This window comes from Mus caroli, chromosome 15 (assembly GCF_900094665.2).
Source record: "Mus caroli chromosome 15, CAROLI_EIJ_v1.1, whole genome shotgun sequence".
In the NCBI taxonomy this organism is placed as follows: Eukaryota; Metazoa; Chordata; class Mammalia; order Rodentia; family Muridae; genus Mus; species Mus caroli.
In genome coordinates this window covers 51,702,749-51,714,473 of record NC_034584.1, presented here as the reverse complement: position 1 = coordinate 51,714,473, position 11,725 = coordinate 51,702,749, and the positions used below count along the sequence as shown (strand labels likewise).

The window sequence follows — 11,725 nt, the reverse complement described above, 5'->3', positions numbered from 1 at the left end:
CACACACACACACTCACACACACACTCACACACACACACACTCACACACACACACTCACACACACACACACACTCACACACACACACTCACACACACACACTCACACACACACACACACACAGCACACATGGAGAACTCTCTTGTATTCAATTCCACTTATCAATTTAATAACTATTGAGCAACCATTCAGTCAAGGCTAGGTGCGCTCATAGCAAGGGGAGGGGAGAGAATCAAAGGAGAAAGACTCAGAGTTCTAGCTTGAGGTCTCCCCAGAGCTCCACCATCGGTGGTCAGTGTGAGGCAGAGGTGACCTTCTCTATAGAGAGCCCTGATCACCAGTAGCTAGATGCTAAGCATGTTATATGCACAAGGCTAGGAGGAGTAGCAGGAAGGCTGAGCAGAACCCCTGAGCTTCTGTCTTTAAGAGTGAGTCTAAGACTCACACAGGGCCTATGTGGCCTTGGACTAAGCTGAGTAACAAGATACCCACCATTCTAATTGTTTGAACAACTAATACATCTCTTCTGTATCTAAATGTTTCAAAGTAGACTCCCCAAGTCCCCTCCTATAGATTGTGTATCCCCTCCATACCCCAACTGTGAAAGGCCAGGAGGTTGAGAAGGTTGAGTCAGATAAGGTCAGCAACAGAGATGAGTTATAGCATTGCATGTCTATAATCCCAGCATTAGGTAGGTAGGCAGGAGGACCAGCCTGAGCTACTTTGAGGGTTCAATGCCAGCCTGGGCTATCTTGTCTCAAAACAACACAAAACAAACAGCAACAAAAATGCATCCGTAAATGAAAGCACATGTGCAGAAATGTTCACAGCGGCCTTCTCAAATTCCCCCAAAGGGAAGCAGCCCAAGTGCTCACCAGCTAGTGAGTAGATAACAAAATAAGGTATATCTTCCCCGTGTGGTACTGTTCGGTAATACCAAGGGATGAAAGACTGGTACACACTACTCCACGGCAGATGACCGCAAGTGCTTTAAGCCATGTAAAGGAAGCTATATGATTTTTCATGGTTGCAGGCTATGTGATCGCAAAGGTGTAGATCAGCCGTCCAGAGCGGGGGAAGTGGGGGAGGGGGTAAGCCTGACGGAGAGCGGATGCTAATGGGTGCTCCCCGTTTGGGGGTGATGGAAGTGTTCTGAAGTTCCGTCGTGGTGACGGCTACATAGATTAGGTAAAGATCCTGAAGAGCAGCACTGGTATGCTTTAGGTAGGTTAATTTAATGTGCTATCTTCAACGGAGCTCATTCAAAAGACTTAGCTGCACCTTCTCTAATCCAAGCAGAAGAATTGTGAGTTCAAGGCCAGCCTGGGCTACATATGGAGAAAAGAAGAAAGAGCTGGAGTGAAGGAAGGAAGACAAAGAAAAGGAAAGAGGGGTCCCACTTATGTGTGGCTCCAAGCTTCACAAAGCCTGACACCAGAGATTTAAATCCGTCTAACCATATGGTTTTCATGCCACTAAGTGCTTGTTATAATTACCTCAGCTTACTAAAGGTTCCCCACATAGGAGACTCTGAGGGATGAACCTGGGAGTCTCTTGTGATTCTGTACCTCTGAGTAACGTGCCCCCCCCCCTTTGATATCGGCTTCCTAGAAAGAGCTACTGAATTCATCAGGCCTGAAGTGGATAAAACCCTTCAGGTCTTGAATCCTAGAGGGCTGCATTCAAGTTCTGGTTCCCCCATTTGTGCTAACCATGGGCACAGGGGGTAGAAGAAGCAATGTATGCCCGGAGCCTCATTAGTCCCGGTGCTAGATGGTGTTAGACTGCATGGCTTCGGGAATCCCAGGACAAACGTCTTCCTCTTCTGTGTGCCTTGCGCAGGAGGCTGAGATCTAATATCTCTTAGGGGTTCCAGAAGCACATCCACAAAATGCCTAGAACTGAACTCAAGACATCAGTAGGCTTAGCTACGTGGGCTGGGGGTTCAGGACTGTTGTGTGTGGACTTCCTGAGAGGAGGGACACTGATCTGTCACTCTGGCAGGTGCTCCCCTCGTGCCAGGAAAGAGGAACCGGTTAGTGGGGAGGAAAAAGTACAGAGATGAGCTGGCTGGTAAAGCAAGCAGAAAGGCCTGAAGTGTCTGCGCCAGACAACAAAGGGAACTGCTCTAGGATTGTGGGATCCTGGGTTGATTGGCACAGATTCCTAGGTCTCAGTTTCTCCCTCTCTCCCTTCCTCCCTCCCTTCTGCCTGGATACAGGCAGGGCCTTATCATGTCACTTTGTTGCCCTATGTAGCCTAGAACTCCCTTTTCAACCAAGGCAGTCATTCTCCTGTGTCTACCTCCCAGGACTGCATTGCAGGTGTGTGCCACTGCACTGGGCTTGGTTTTGAAAGTTTCTCGTTGCTAGAACATCCCTGGGTCCTACTAATAAACTCATTTCCTTGAATGTCCTTTCAACTGATTGTAGTCTATGCACTTAGAGACCCAGCGCTCTCCTTCTAAAAGCACCAAGGCCATACACTGTCCAACTGCACACTGATTTCTAGCAGCAGCAGCAGCAGCAGCAGCAGCAGCAGCAGCAGCAGCAGCAGCAGCAGCAGCAGCAGCAGCACTCTGCCTGCTCAGAATCAATTTTTGTAACACAAAGTTCCCCAGAAGATGGTAGATGGCAGTTTCAGAAGACCAAGAGAAGCTGAAGCATCAATTGAAGTGCAGCCTGCTCTTGCCTGGAGCTTACCCCTCCTCCAGAATGTCCTGGCTGGAGGATAACCCCCTTTCCCAGCTTCCCGTTTCCAGTCCCTATGTTCCCCGATATCCACTCTAACATCACCAACACAAAGACATTAAAAAGAAAAAGACAAAGCACTCCCATCCCAAGAAGTGGGGTGTGTGCTTTCTTTCCCCATAGCCCATCCTCTGCCATCTCTAACGTGACCATCCCCTCAGGCTTGGGCCAAGCTGTGTGCAGGTATCTTGAATCTGTTTCTAGGAAGGCAGAGGCAAAGTTTAAATGAAAATAATTTCAACATGTCATCCTCCACAGGCCACAGAGATCCTTTGGGGACTTTGGGTAGGCCCAGGGGCTGGGAGAGCCTGAGATGGCTTTGTCGTTAGAGCAATTCTGCCTTGTCTCATATTTTAAGAACAGCGGGAACGTAATATCAGCTGAAAGGAGTTTTCTGTGTGCTATTTAACTAAATGGCTCTGCAGCTGGAGAGAGCCATGGGCAGACGTGTTATGATTCAAAGGTTCCCAATTACAATGATCCTCTTTTATTGTATAAAAACAGCCACACAGCTATTCCCCACCCCCATCCCTATGCTTGCTCCTTCCACCCCTGCTCCTCATTGGCCAGCGAGGCTGTGCTGCATCCTGAAGGCCCAAGCTCCTCTTCGGGTCCCAATTCTACAGCTTTTGGCTCCCTGAGATTCTTTCTGTCCAGGTCCAGGAGAGCATGGAGGTGCCCCCTGACTGAGGCAGGGTGGCACTGTTCTCCAGACGACAGGTGACAATTTAGCATCCCAGTTCTGATCATATTCTTGTACGTATCCATACAGGTACACATGTCGGCCCACTCCCTAAACCTCTGCAGAGGCCAAGCAACCAGATAGAGTCCCAAAGTATGTCGAAACCAGCCTCTCTCTCCACACTTCCTCACAGTCTGGCTTGGAGCTTGTCTGTCCCCGTGCTTCAAAGTCCTGGAGACAAACTGATCTGAGTGACTCACCTACCTCCCCTCTGTGTTCTTGAGCCAGGGCTTTGGGTCTCTGAGCTCTGCATTCCAATCTCTGCAGTGGGACCATACACAGCTCCCCAGTCACCCCTCCTGCTCCAATTAAGTGTCAGAATGAAGGGGAAGCATTCAGCCCGGTGTCTGGCACACAGTAGCCACTGCCGTTCTTCAGATGAACTGATTTGTGGACTTGTGGTGTGCCTGGGTGAGCCAGGATCTCACCAGTCAGAGCTGACAAGACTGGGAGTATCGCTGGCCCACAGAGGAGGGTTTTTTTTTCTGGAATTTTCCTGCAATACTAGTTTGAAACTGTCACCTGTATGCAGCTGATGTCTACATCCATGCATGCTGCCTGATCTCTAACATAGAATTCTTCGTCCCCCACCCCTACTTTCTGCAGATGGTTTAGAGTGCTGCAGCTACAGCTGCAGGTATCCAAGCAGACCGAAGAGAAGCTGTACTCAGGGCCGTCTGCTTATCACTCGTCAGCCAGGCCAGTTTCTCTCTTTCACAAATGGGCCCTGAGATCCCAGAAGGAAGGATTCCTTCTCCTAAGAAGGAGCTCACTCTTTTTGGCCATACCAGTACCCAAGGGTACAAAAACCAGTTCCTCCCAGTGCATGGCAAATGGTTTCCCTCTGTAAGATAAATCGCAGGCCTGTAACTCTCCCATTGCATACTAAGTCTGTGTATCCCTCAGGCAGACGATAAACCTTTTGCCTGGAAGTTAACACTTGGGCCACGCTCCCTACTATTGAACTTCCAGTGGATCAATATTACACAGATTTCATTCACTGCAGATTGCATTCCATATTAAAAGCTATTGCTGTAAACACAGTGTGGCTAGACTTAATCTCCAGGAACCTTCTCATATTAGGAAGTGGGGTGGGGTGGGGTGGGGGAGGGGAGGATAGGAGGAAGAAGGGGTATAAGCTGAGGATTTTAGGGGGTAAGCTATCCACCAGGGCACAGGGAGCCTGGCTCTCTGGTCCTGTCCTTTTCTGTTTCTTGGAGAAATTGGGGTGAATACTGGAGTAGTGTTGTTAAGGCTGCTTTGCTCCTTGGGGGTCTCTCTCTCACACACACCATTGCCAATCAACCTCTCTTAAATGCTTGAATACAAGCACAGAACAGGAAACAGCTTGTGGGAGGATGCTCTTAATATCACAACCTGTTCAACGTAGGGTGGGGGCTTTACAGAAGGGCTGGGGAGGAGAAACAGGACCACAGTGCCTTGTCTTACTCTCTCTTTTTCCTCTTCAGTTTAGAAGGAAACTACTTTATCAATTACACACAATGCCCGCCTAAGTGTCTACCAAAGGGGCGTGGAGATGGCAATGTGACCCTCAGCATGGCTCTGCCAGGGTGTGGACCATGATGCCACACAGGATGTGCCAGTGATTGGCACCAGGCTCTCCTTAGGGTTTCTACTGCTGTGATTTGCCACAGAATGAGTGGCTGTGTTCAGAGAAGAGGAGAACATGATGAGCTGAGAACAGGGGGAGTCCCTGGTGGATGGTTAACACTGAACATGCTAAGTACAAGATACAAGGACGCCATTCCTTGGAGGAGGCTGCAGTGACCATGACGGTGGTGGGGTTGGTTTGCTGAGTCCAATAACATGTTAGACGAAGTGCTAAGCCCTTGTCTAAACTTTTTAAGCTTCACAATAATCCATACAGCAGCTACAAGTGGTTCTGTTTCAAGACAAAATAAATTAAACTAACCAAACAACTAAAAACAAACAAACAAACAAACAAAACCCACAAGGCTCAGAGAGGCAGATAACTGGGTTCAAGCAATAGGGTTTGAGCAAAGAGAGTCAGAGAACTTGACTCCTGCTGGAGAATCTTGCATGAGGAGACTGACACAGCTTTGAGGCCCACTCAGGACATCTTGATTTAAAGCAATGAGGGATCGGACCAAAGCGATTCTGTTGTTGAGAGGTAGAGCTGACCCAGGAATTCCAAAAGGCCACGAAGAAGACAATGACATGCTTGCCTGGTAAAGTCCTCTGTCCAACCTCCTCTGCCCCATGCACTGAATCACTGTTGAAAGAGGCACACACATCCTGGGACAGCTCAAATGCCTCAAAATAATTTTGGATTTCTGGTTTTGGGGGGGTGGTGTGTGTGTGTGTGTGTGTGTGTGTGCCTGAGCTCGAGGGCATGTGCATGTGTGGTCACACACAATGTAGAGAGCACAATATTGCACATTGACCTCTATCACTCTTTGAGTTAGTTTTTGAGACACAGTCTCTCACTGAACCCAGAGCTCACTGATTCAGCTAGACTGTCTGGCCAGGGAAATCTATGAATTCCCCCCTGGCCATTTCTTCAGTACAAGGGCTTAATTTTAGATTCCTACTGGCAGGATCTAAAGACTCTCCTCTCCTTTTCCCTCTCCATTGTACTCTGCCATCTTTTTTTTCTCCGAGATGACATTGGCCCCTCTCTGAAAATGTCCTTGATTTCATTCTAGGTCAAATGAGAGCTAAGCAGGTTCGCCGGTACGAGGTCCATTGCTTCAGCCTTTCTCTTACCTTCCTTAAAATATGTGACAGTCCCTACTCAGAAGCCTGCCATGGCTCCTGGCACTACAGAGTAAATCTAACCACCTGTACAGCGAAATCTGACATCAGCACACCTTTTCCCGCATCCCTTTCTCCGCTTCCTAGGCTGCAGACAGCTTCTAGCCCCTCCCCGCACAGCTCTTTTCCACTTCCTATCTGAGACTTCAGACATCCTACCTGCTAAATCAACAGCTACTCACCCCCTTTCTGCCCTACAATCCAAACTCCATTATGTTCACAGCAGTAATGTGCCTGACTAAGAACACTTGATCAATCTCTCCCTGGTCCACTTGGGTCACCATACAGCATAGCTCTGGTTGGAGGCCTGGAGACAGTGTACTCCCCCTCTCTTAAACCTCAGGCCTAAGACCCACATGCTAAGGGTGACACAAGGAAAAGACACAGTTTGGGTTCCCAAGGATACAGCTGAGGCAGCATTCCTCTCCCCCCCCCCCAACAAAAAATGTCACGTGACCTTCGGAATTTCTGTTGCTCACAGCTGAATCAATGCTATCCTATGCAACCTCACCCAGGCATTGTTTTTTCTCACTCACGGGTCAGTTTAGATGCTGTCCCCTCCAGGAGAGTCCCCGTGAGGCCCTCTGAGCAAGTAGCACAATCACACCCTCCCTGAGCATCCACAATGGCTGCTTTCCTCAATTATAGCACTTACTTAATTCTGCTTGATTGGGCCTAATGAGCTCTCCTACTGTCTGTTCAAACTCCTAGAGGGTAGGGGGTCTTTATCCCACCAGCATCTCCATTAGTGTGGAGCCAAGCTTTGTGCCCAGCCCAGGGGCTCTGGTCTTCGAAGCATCCCCACAATGTCTGGTGCAGTACACCGTATCCCAGCAGTGGGAGCACCAATGCTGCGGGTGCTGACAGGAGACTCATGAGCTGTTTGCTCTAGGACAAGTGAGTTGACCTCTCTGGGTGTCTGCTTCTTCATCTGTAGAGAGCGGGAGCCTCTATATCTCCTGGTTGTCATGAAGACAAAATAGTCTAATAATAAGCACATAGGATAGTGTCTGGCATAGAAAAGTGTTTAATGACTGTGGGCTCTTGTTAGTATCCGGAACATTATAGTTGTTGAATGAACAAATGCATCAAATGCTTACTCGCCAAATAACGAAGAAACAAATGAAATCCAGATGAGTCCCTGAGTGGAGACCCAGGGCAGTAGCTATTGAACTCAGTTCTGCCTGCACTTGACCCTGTGGTTGGTCATTGTAAAGACCTCCTTGTATCAGAGATGGATGCCATGGCGTCAACACAGACTCTATACATTGTGCCTGTGGGTTGGCCAAGCTTTCTTTACCTCCAAGAGCCTCCGTTTCCTCCACCAGAATCTAAAGACAATACTAATAGTTGGTTTGTGGGGTAATGGTGAAGATTGCATGATAAAGCAGGCTAACCATCCAGCAAGCCTAGATACTGTAACAGCAGTACTCTGAGCACTTACCAAACAGCAACATGATCCCCCGCTCCCCTCCTCCCCCAGGGTTGTTAAAGGCACAGTGTTCTCAAAACCACCAAGGCCTGATGCACCAGGATGTGATCAACGTTGGACAAATCAAGTTCCTCTGTTTTCAACCTGGAATCCAACGTTCTGCAGTGTATTTGCTTTTTATTTTTCCACCTCGCTCTTTAAATGATGACTCACGGATTTATCCCCAAACTTCGGCCTTCTGAATTTTCTCCTTAGCTGACATCAAACCCTGCTAGAAAGTTAGGTGCAAGTTCATAGAATAGTGATGGAGGTTTTTTTTTTTTTTAAACAGTAACAATATTCCACACACCACAGGCCTGATTATTGTCAGGGAGAGATTTTTTTTTTTTAAATCTTATTCTTAGATTTCCCCCTGGCTTTAAAAGAACAAGTGTAAACAGCTTTACGTAACTTTCACTTTAAACTTAAACCTTTATGTTGGTCCCACGGAACCACTTGCAGGCCCCATTAGTCTATTTTTACTATCAAACAGGTCATTTAACAAGATATTTATTCCTCTTGGCCGTCATCCAAATGCGTTTTGACATTACTGCCCTGGGTCTGAACCGCTTAAACTGGAGGCTCTTAGAAACAGAAAATCACCTTTTGACTTAAGTCTCCAGGAGCGCTCAGCCTCTCTTCACTTCCATGGCATTAAATTCTGCTCTACTCTTAGAGCAGCCAAAAAAACCGAGAGAGAGTATGCTTTAAGAGAATTGTTGTGGGAAGTCCAAGAGCTTAGGGGGTCACAGAGAGGCATTCCAGTCTCCTAGGTCCTGCTTCAACAGGGAGCTGGCCTGAAAATTGAGGAGCTGTTCACTTCCAGAAAGAAAGAGATCTTCAGAGAGCAGCAAATGGAGAACTCCGGGCTTTAAAGGACAGTGATGCCTGGGGCCCCAGCTGAGCCTTGACTCTGAAGAGGGAGGGGTGCTCCCTCCTCCTCCCCGCCCCCAACAAAAGGCCTTCGCGGAACAGTGGAACACAGAGACCCCACTGGCTTTGAAGCCAATCAATCAGGTGGAAGTCTGGGCAAATCACGACTTGGCTGCCGCGACAGGTCTCCTCCACCCACCCGGTTGGATAAGCCCTCCTCATCCTCCTCCACCACCTTCGGAGCACAGCACAGCTAGGGGGCCAAAGGGACGTTCCTGTGATGCTCCTGTTTTCCAACTTTCCGAGCTTGTTGGTCTCCTGCAAAGCTGCTAGGGAAAGGGCAAGTTTGCAAAGCTCAGGATCCCAAGTCCTGGGGGAAGCCACAAAGACGCTCCAACGCCAGCCAGCAATGCTTAACCTCTTGTGGGGCAGACTGGAAAACGCCACGGCCACTCAGGCGGGAGACCCGGGCTCCGGCTGGTCCCGGCAGGCCAGGGACAGCAGGGCCCCCGGGGTCCGCGCATCCCCCGCATCCCCCTCCCCGCGCACCTGAGCGGGGCGTGGGCACAGCGCCGCACTCAGGCCCTGCCCGCAGGTCCCTCGCCCGCCGCCCGCGCCGCGCTGCGCGCCGGCCGCCTGCAGCCACCGGGAGCGACGCGAGGAGAGGCAGCCTCAACACGGCGTCATGCTTCCTGCCACCACATTACGGCGAATCGTCACCGGGAGAGGAGAGCAGAGGGGAGAGCGGGGGAGGGAGGGGTGCAGCCACACGCAGCCCCCAGGCTTCCAAAAAGCGCCGAGACGGGGCCACGTCCCGGTGGAGTCCCCGCGGGACCTGCCCGGTTCGCACAAAGCGCCGCAGTTTGGCCAAGAAGGCAGGAAGCCGGCCACAAAATAAATAAATAAAAAACAGAGTCGGGTCTACGTAACGCCCTGTCGAAAGCGGACGCCATATTTTTTTGTGGCTTATGTCGACATAGGGAAACGTAGACATGTTTTTCCTCCTCCTCCTCGGTCTGGCTTCCATTTATCCAAACTTGTAATCAAAACTATTTCATAAAAAAAAAAAAATCTCCGTACTCCTCTCCCCGAAACCGCGGATTTCCTCCCACCCTCAAAAAAAAAAAAAAAAAAAAAAAGAAAGAAAGAAAAAAAAAGCCTGCACACCCCCCTCCCGCGCACCCCCATTCCTAACCCGGCCAAGTCCCATTAACAACACATTTTCGGGAGCGGCGGCGGCGGTGGGAAAGTTGGGCTGGAGTGGCGGGCGCCCGGCGTGTCGGGCTCCGGGCTGGTGGTGCCCGCTGCGGGTGCTCCGCGCCGGGGCGAAGTTTCTTACCTGCGCCGGGGCTGCGAACGCGGGGACCCGGGCTGGGAACGCGGAGACGAGGCACGGGCGTTCCAAAATGGAACTCTGCTGGCTCCCCCCACCCACTCCCCACTCCCCACCCGGCGCCCGACTCGGGCTCCGTGGGAAAGAGGTGGTGGTGGGGGAAAGCCAGCCTGGCAGACAGACAGACAGACAGATAGACAGAAAAAAGCCCCGGTACGGAGAACGGTTGATAGAATTTTTTAAAAGAAAAAAAAAGAAAAGAAAAAGAAAAAAAAAGAAAAGAAAAAAGAAAAAAAAGGGGGAAAATGCCTCGATCAGTGGGGAATCTACGCCAAAACCCACATGATCTGTAACGTCAGCATGCGTATTTGCATACGATACCACCACCGGAGCTGCCACCCGGGCTCGGGTTCCGCAGAAAGTTACAAAGTGAAATTCAGGCCCCTCCGCAGACTCCGGCAAATGTCATTTTTAGGAGGGAGCTGCTGGTGGGGGGAGGCTGCCCCTAAAGGCTCAGATGAGTGGTCATCCCGGGTGTATGGGGGTGGGGGGGGTGGGGGGTGCTTAAAAGTCTGAGTCCAGTAACGGACTCATTGGAATTTTTGCGGGAAGAGGTGGGGGAGGCGCAAGCGAGATCATTGACTATTGAGCACGACCCGGCGCGCGGCCGCGGCCAAACCCTCTCGGTGCAATACCCATTTTCTTTATGAAAAGTTCAAGGTGTCACTGATGAGCTCAACAAACTGTTGATCCTCACCACGTGGAGTGGCGGACCGTGAGACCGCAGGGCGTTAGGGCTTGCCCGGCGCCAGCAACACCCCAGACTCCAGGTCCTTCTGCAGTGCGTGGGGGCAGAACGCGGGTGGGGTCGTCACGCGCCCTGGGCTCTGCTTGCGTTTCGCCCGCCTTCTGGCGAAAGAAAATAACAACAAACTTTTTTCTTTTTTCTTTTTTTTTTTTTTAAATCGAGATGTGTTTTACTCCCGGAATAGTAATGAGAGGGCTTGGGAATAGGGCGGGGAAGAAGGCGCCCCACTTACATAACCACTTGAAGTTAGATCACTTTTGCTGGGGATTTCCGCTTGCGCCCGAGCTCAGTCTGGTTAAAGATCTTCAAACTTTTTCCCTCCAAGTCCATAAACAAACAAAGACACCCCGGGAGCTGACTTAAACTTGTGTGGCCCGAGTTCACAGCGATTCTCGGCTTCGGGAAAATGCACACGCCTGCAGCGCGCACACTGGAGTCCCTCAGAAGCGAGACGGGTCATTTTCGGAGCTGGGACAGCCGCGTTCCGGGCGAGAGGGGTCTCCAAACGGGCCCTCCATCGGCGTGTGTGTGTGTGTGTGTGTGTGTGTGTGTGTGTGTGTGTGTGTGTGTGGTGTCTGCCCTTTGCAGCCCTGGGAACTGTGAACTAGAGACCCGGCTGCTGTGCTCCGGCGATCACGCAAGGTTAAAATTCTCTAAGGGAGCATCCGAGGGAAGATGACGGACCTAGCAACCTGTCTGCGTTGTGCATTCTTGCTCTCAGGGACCCTTTCCCCTTCGCAGATTCTGGGGGCGCTTGGGAATTTGTTGGGTGTGAGCGCTCTTGGAGCCCACCGTAGGGGGGTGGGGGCTAACTCTGGGACCCAGATTTGACACTAGGAGTTACTGGAGAAAACAGAGGGCTTGGGACTTGAAGACTGCGGAGTTGCCTCCCATCCTGCGGATTAGCAGGCGCATCGCATTCGGGCTTCCCAGCCAGCTCTGCTCCGGGGAAT

The 11,725-nt window shown here is 50.6% G+C and overlaps 1 protein-coding gene across 1 annotated transcript in view; it reads right to left on the bottom strand.

Annotated features, from left to right (window-relative positions):
* Positions 1–10,381, bottom strand: part of Zhx2 (zinc fingers and homeoboxes 2) — a 142,012-nt gene extending 131,631 nt beyond the window's left edge. The window contains exon 1 of the mRNA XM_021184022.2: positions 9,971–10,381. The gene's annotated coding sequence lies outside the window, so the exon portion shown is untranslated. The remainder of the gene's footprint in view (positions 1–9,970) is intronic.
* Positions 10,382–11,725: the final 1,344 nt, after the last annotated feature.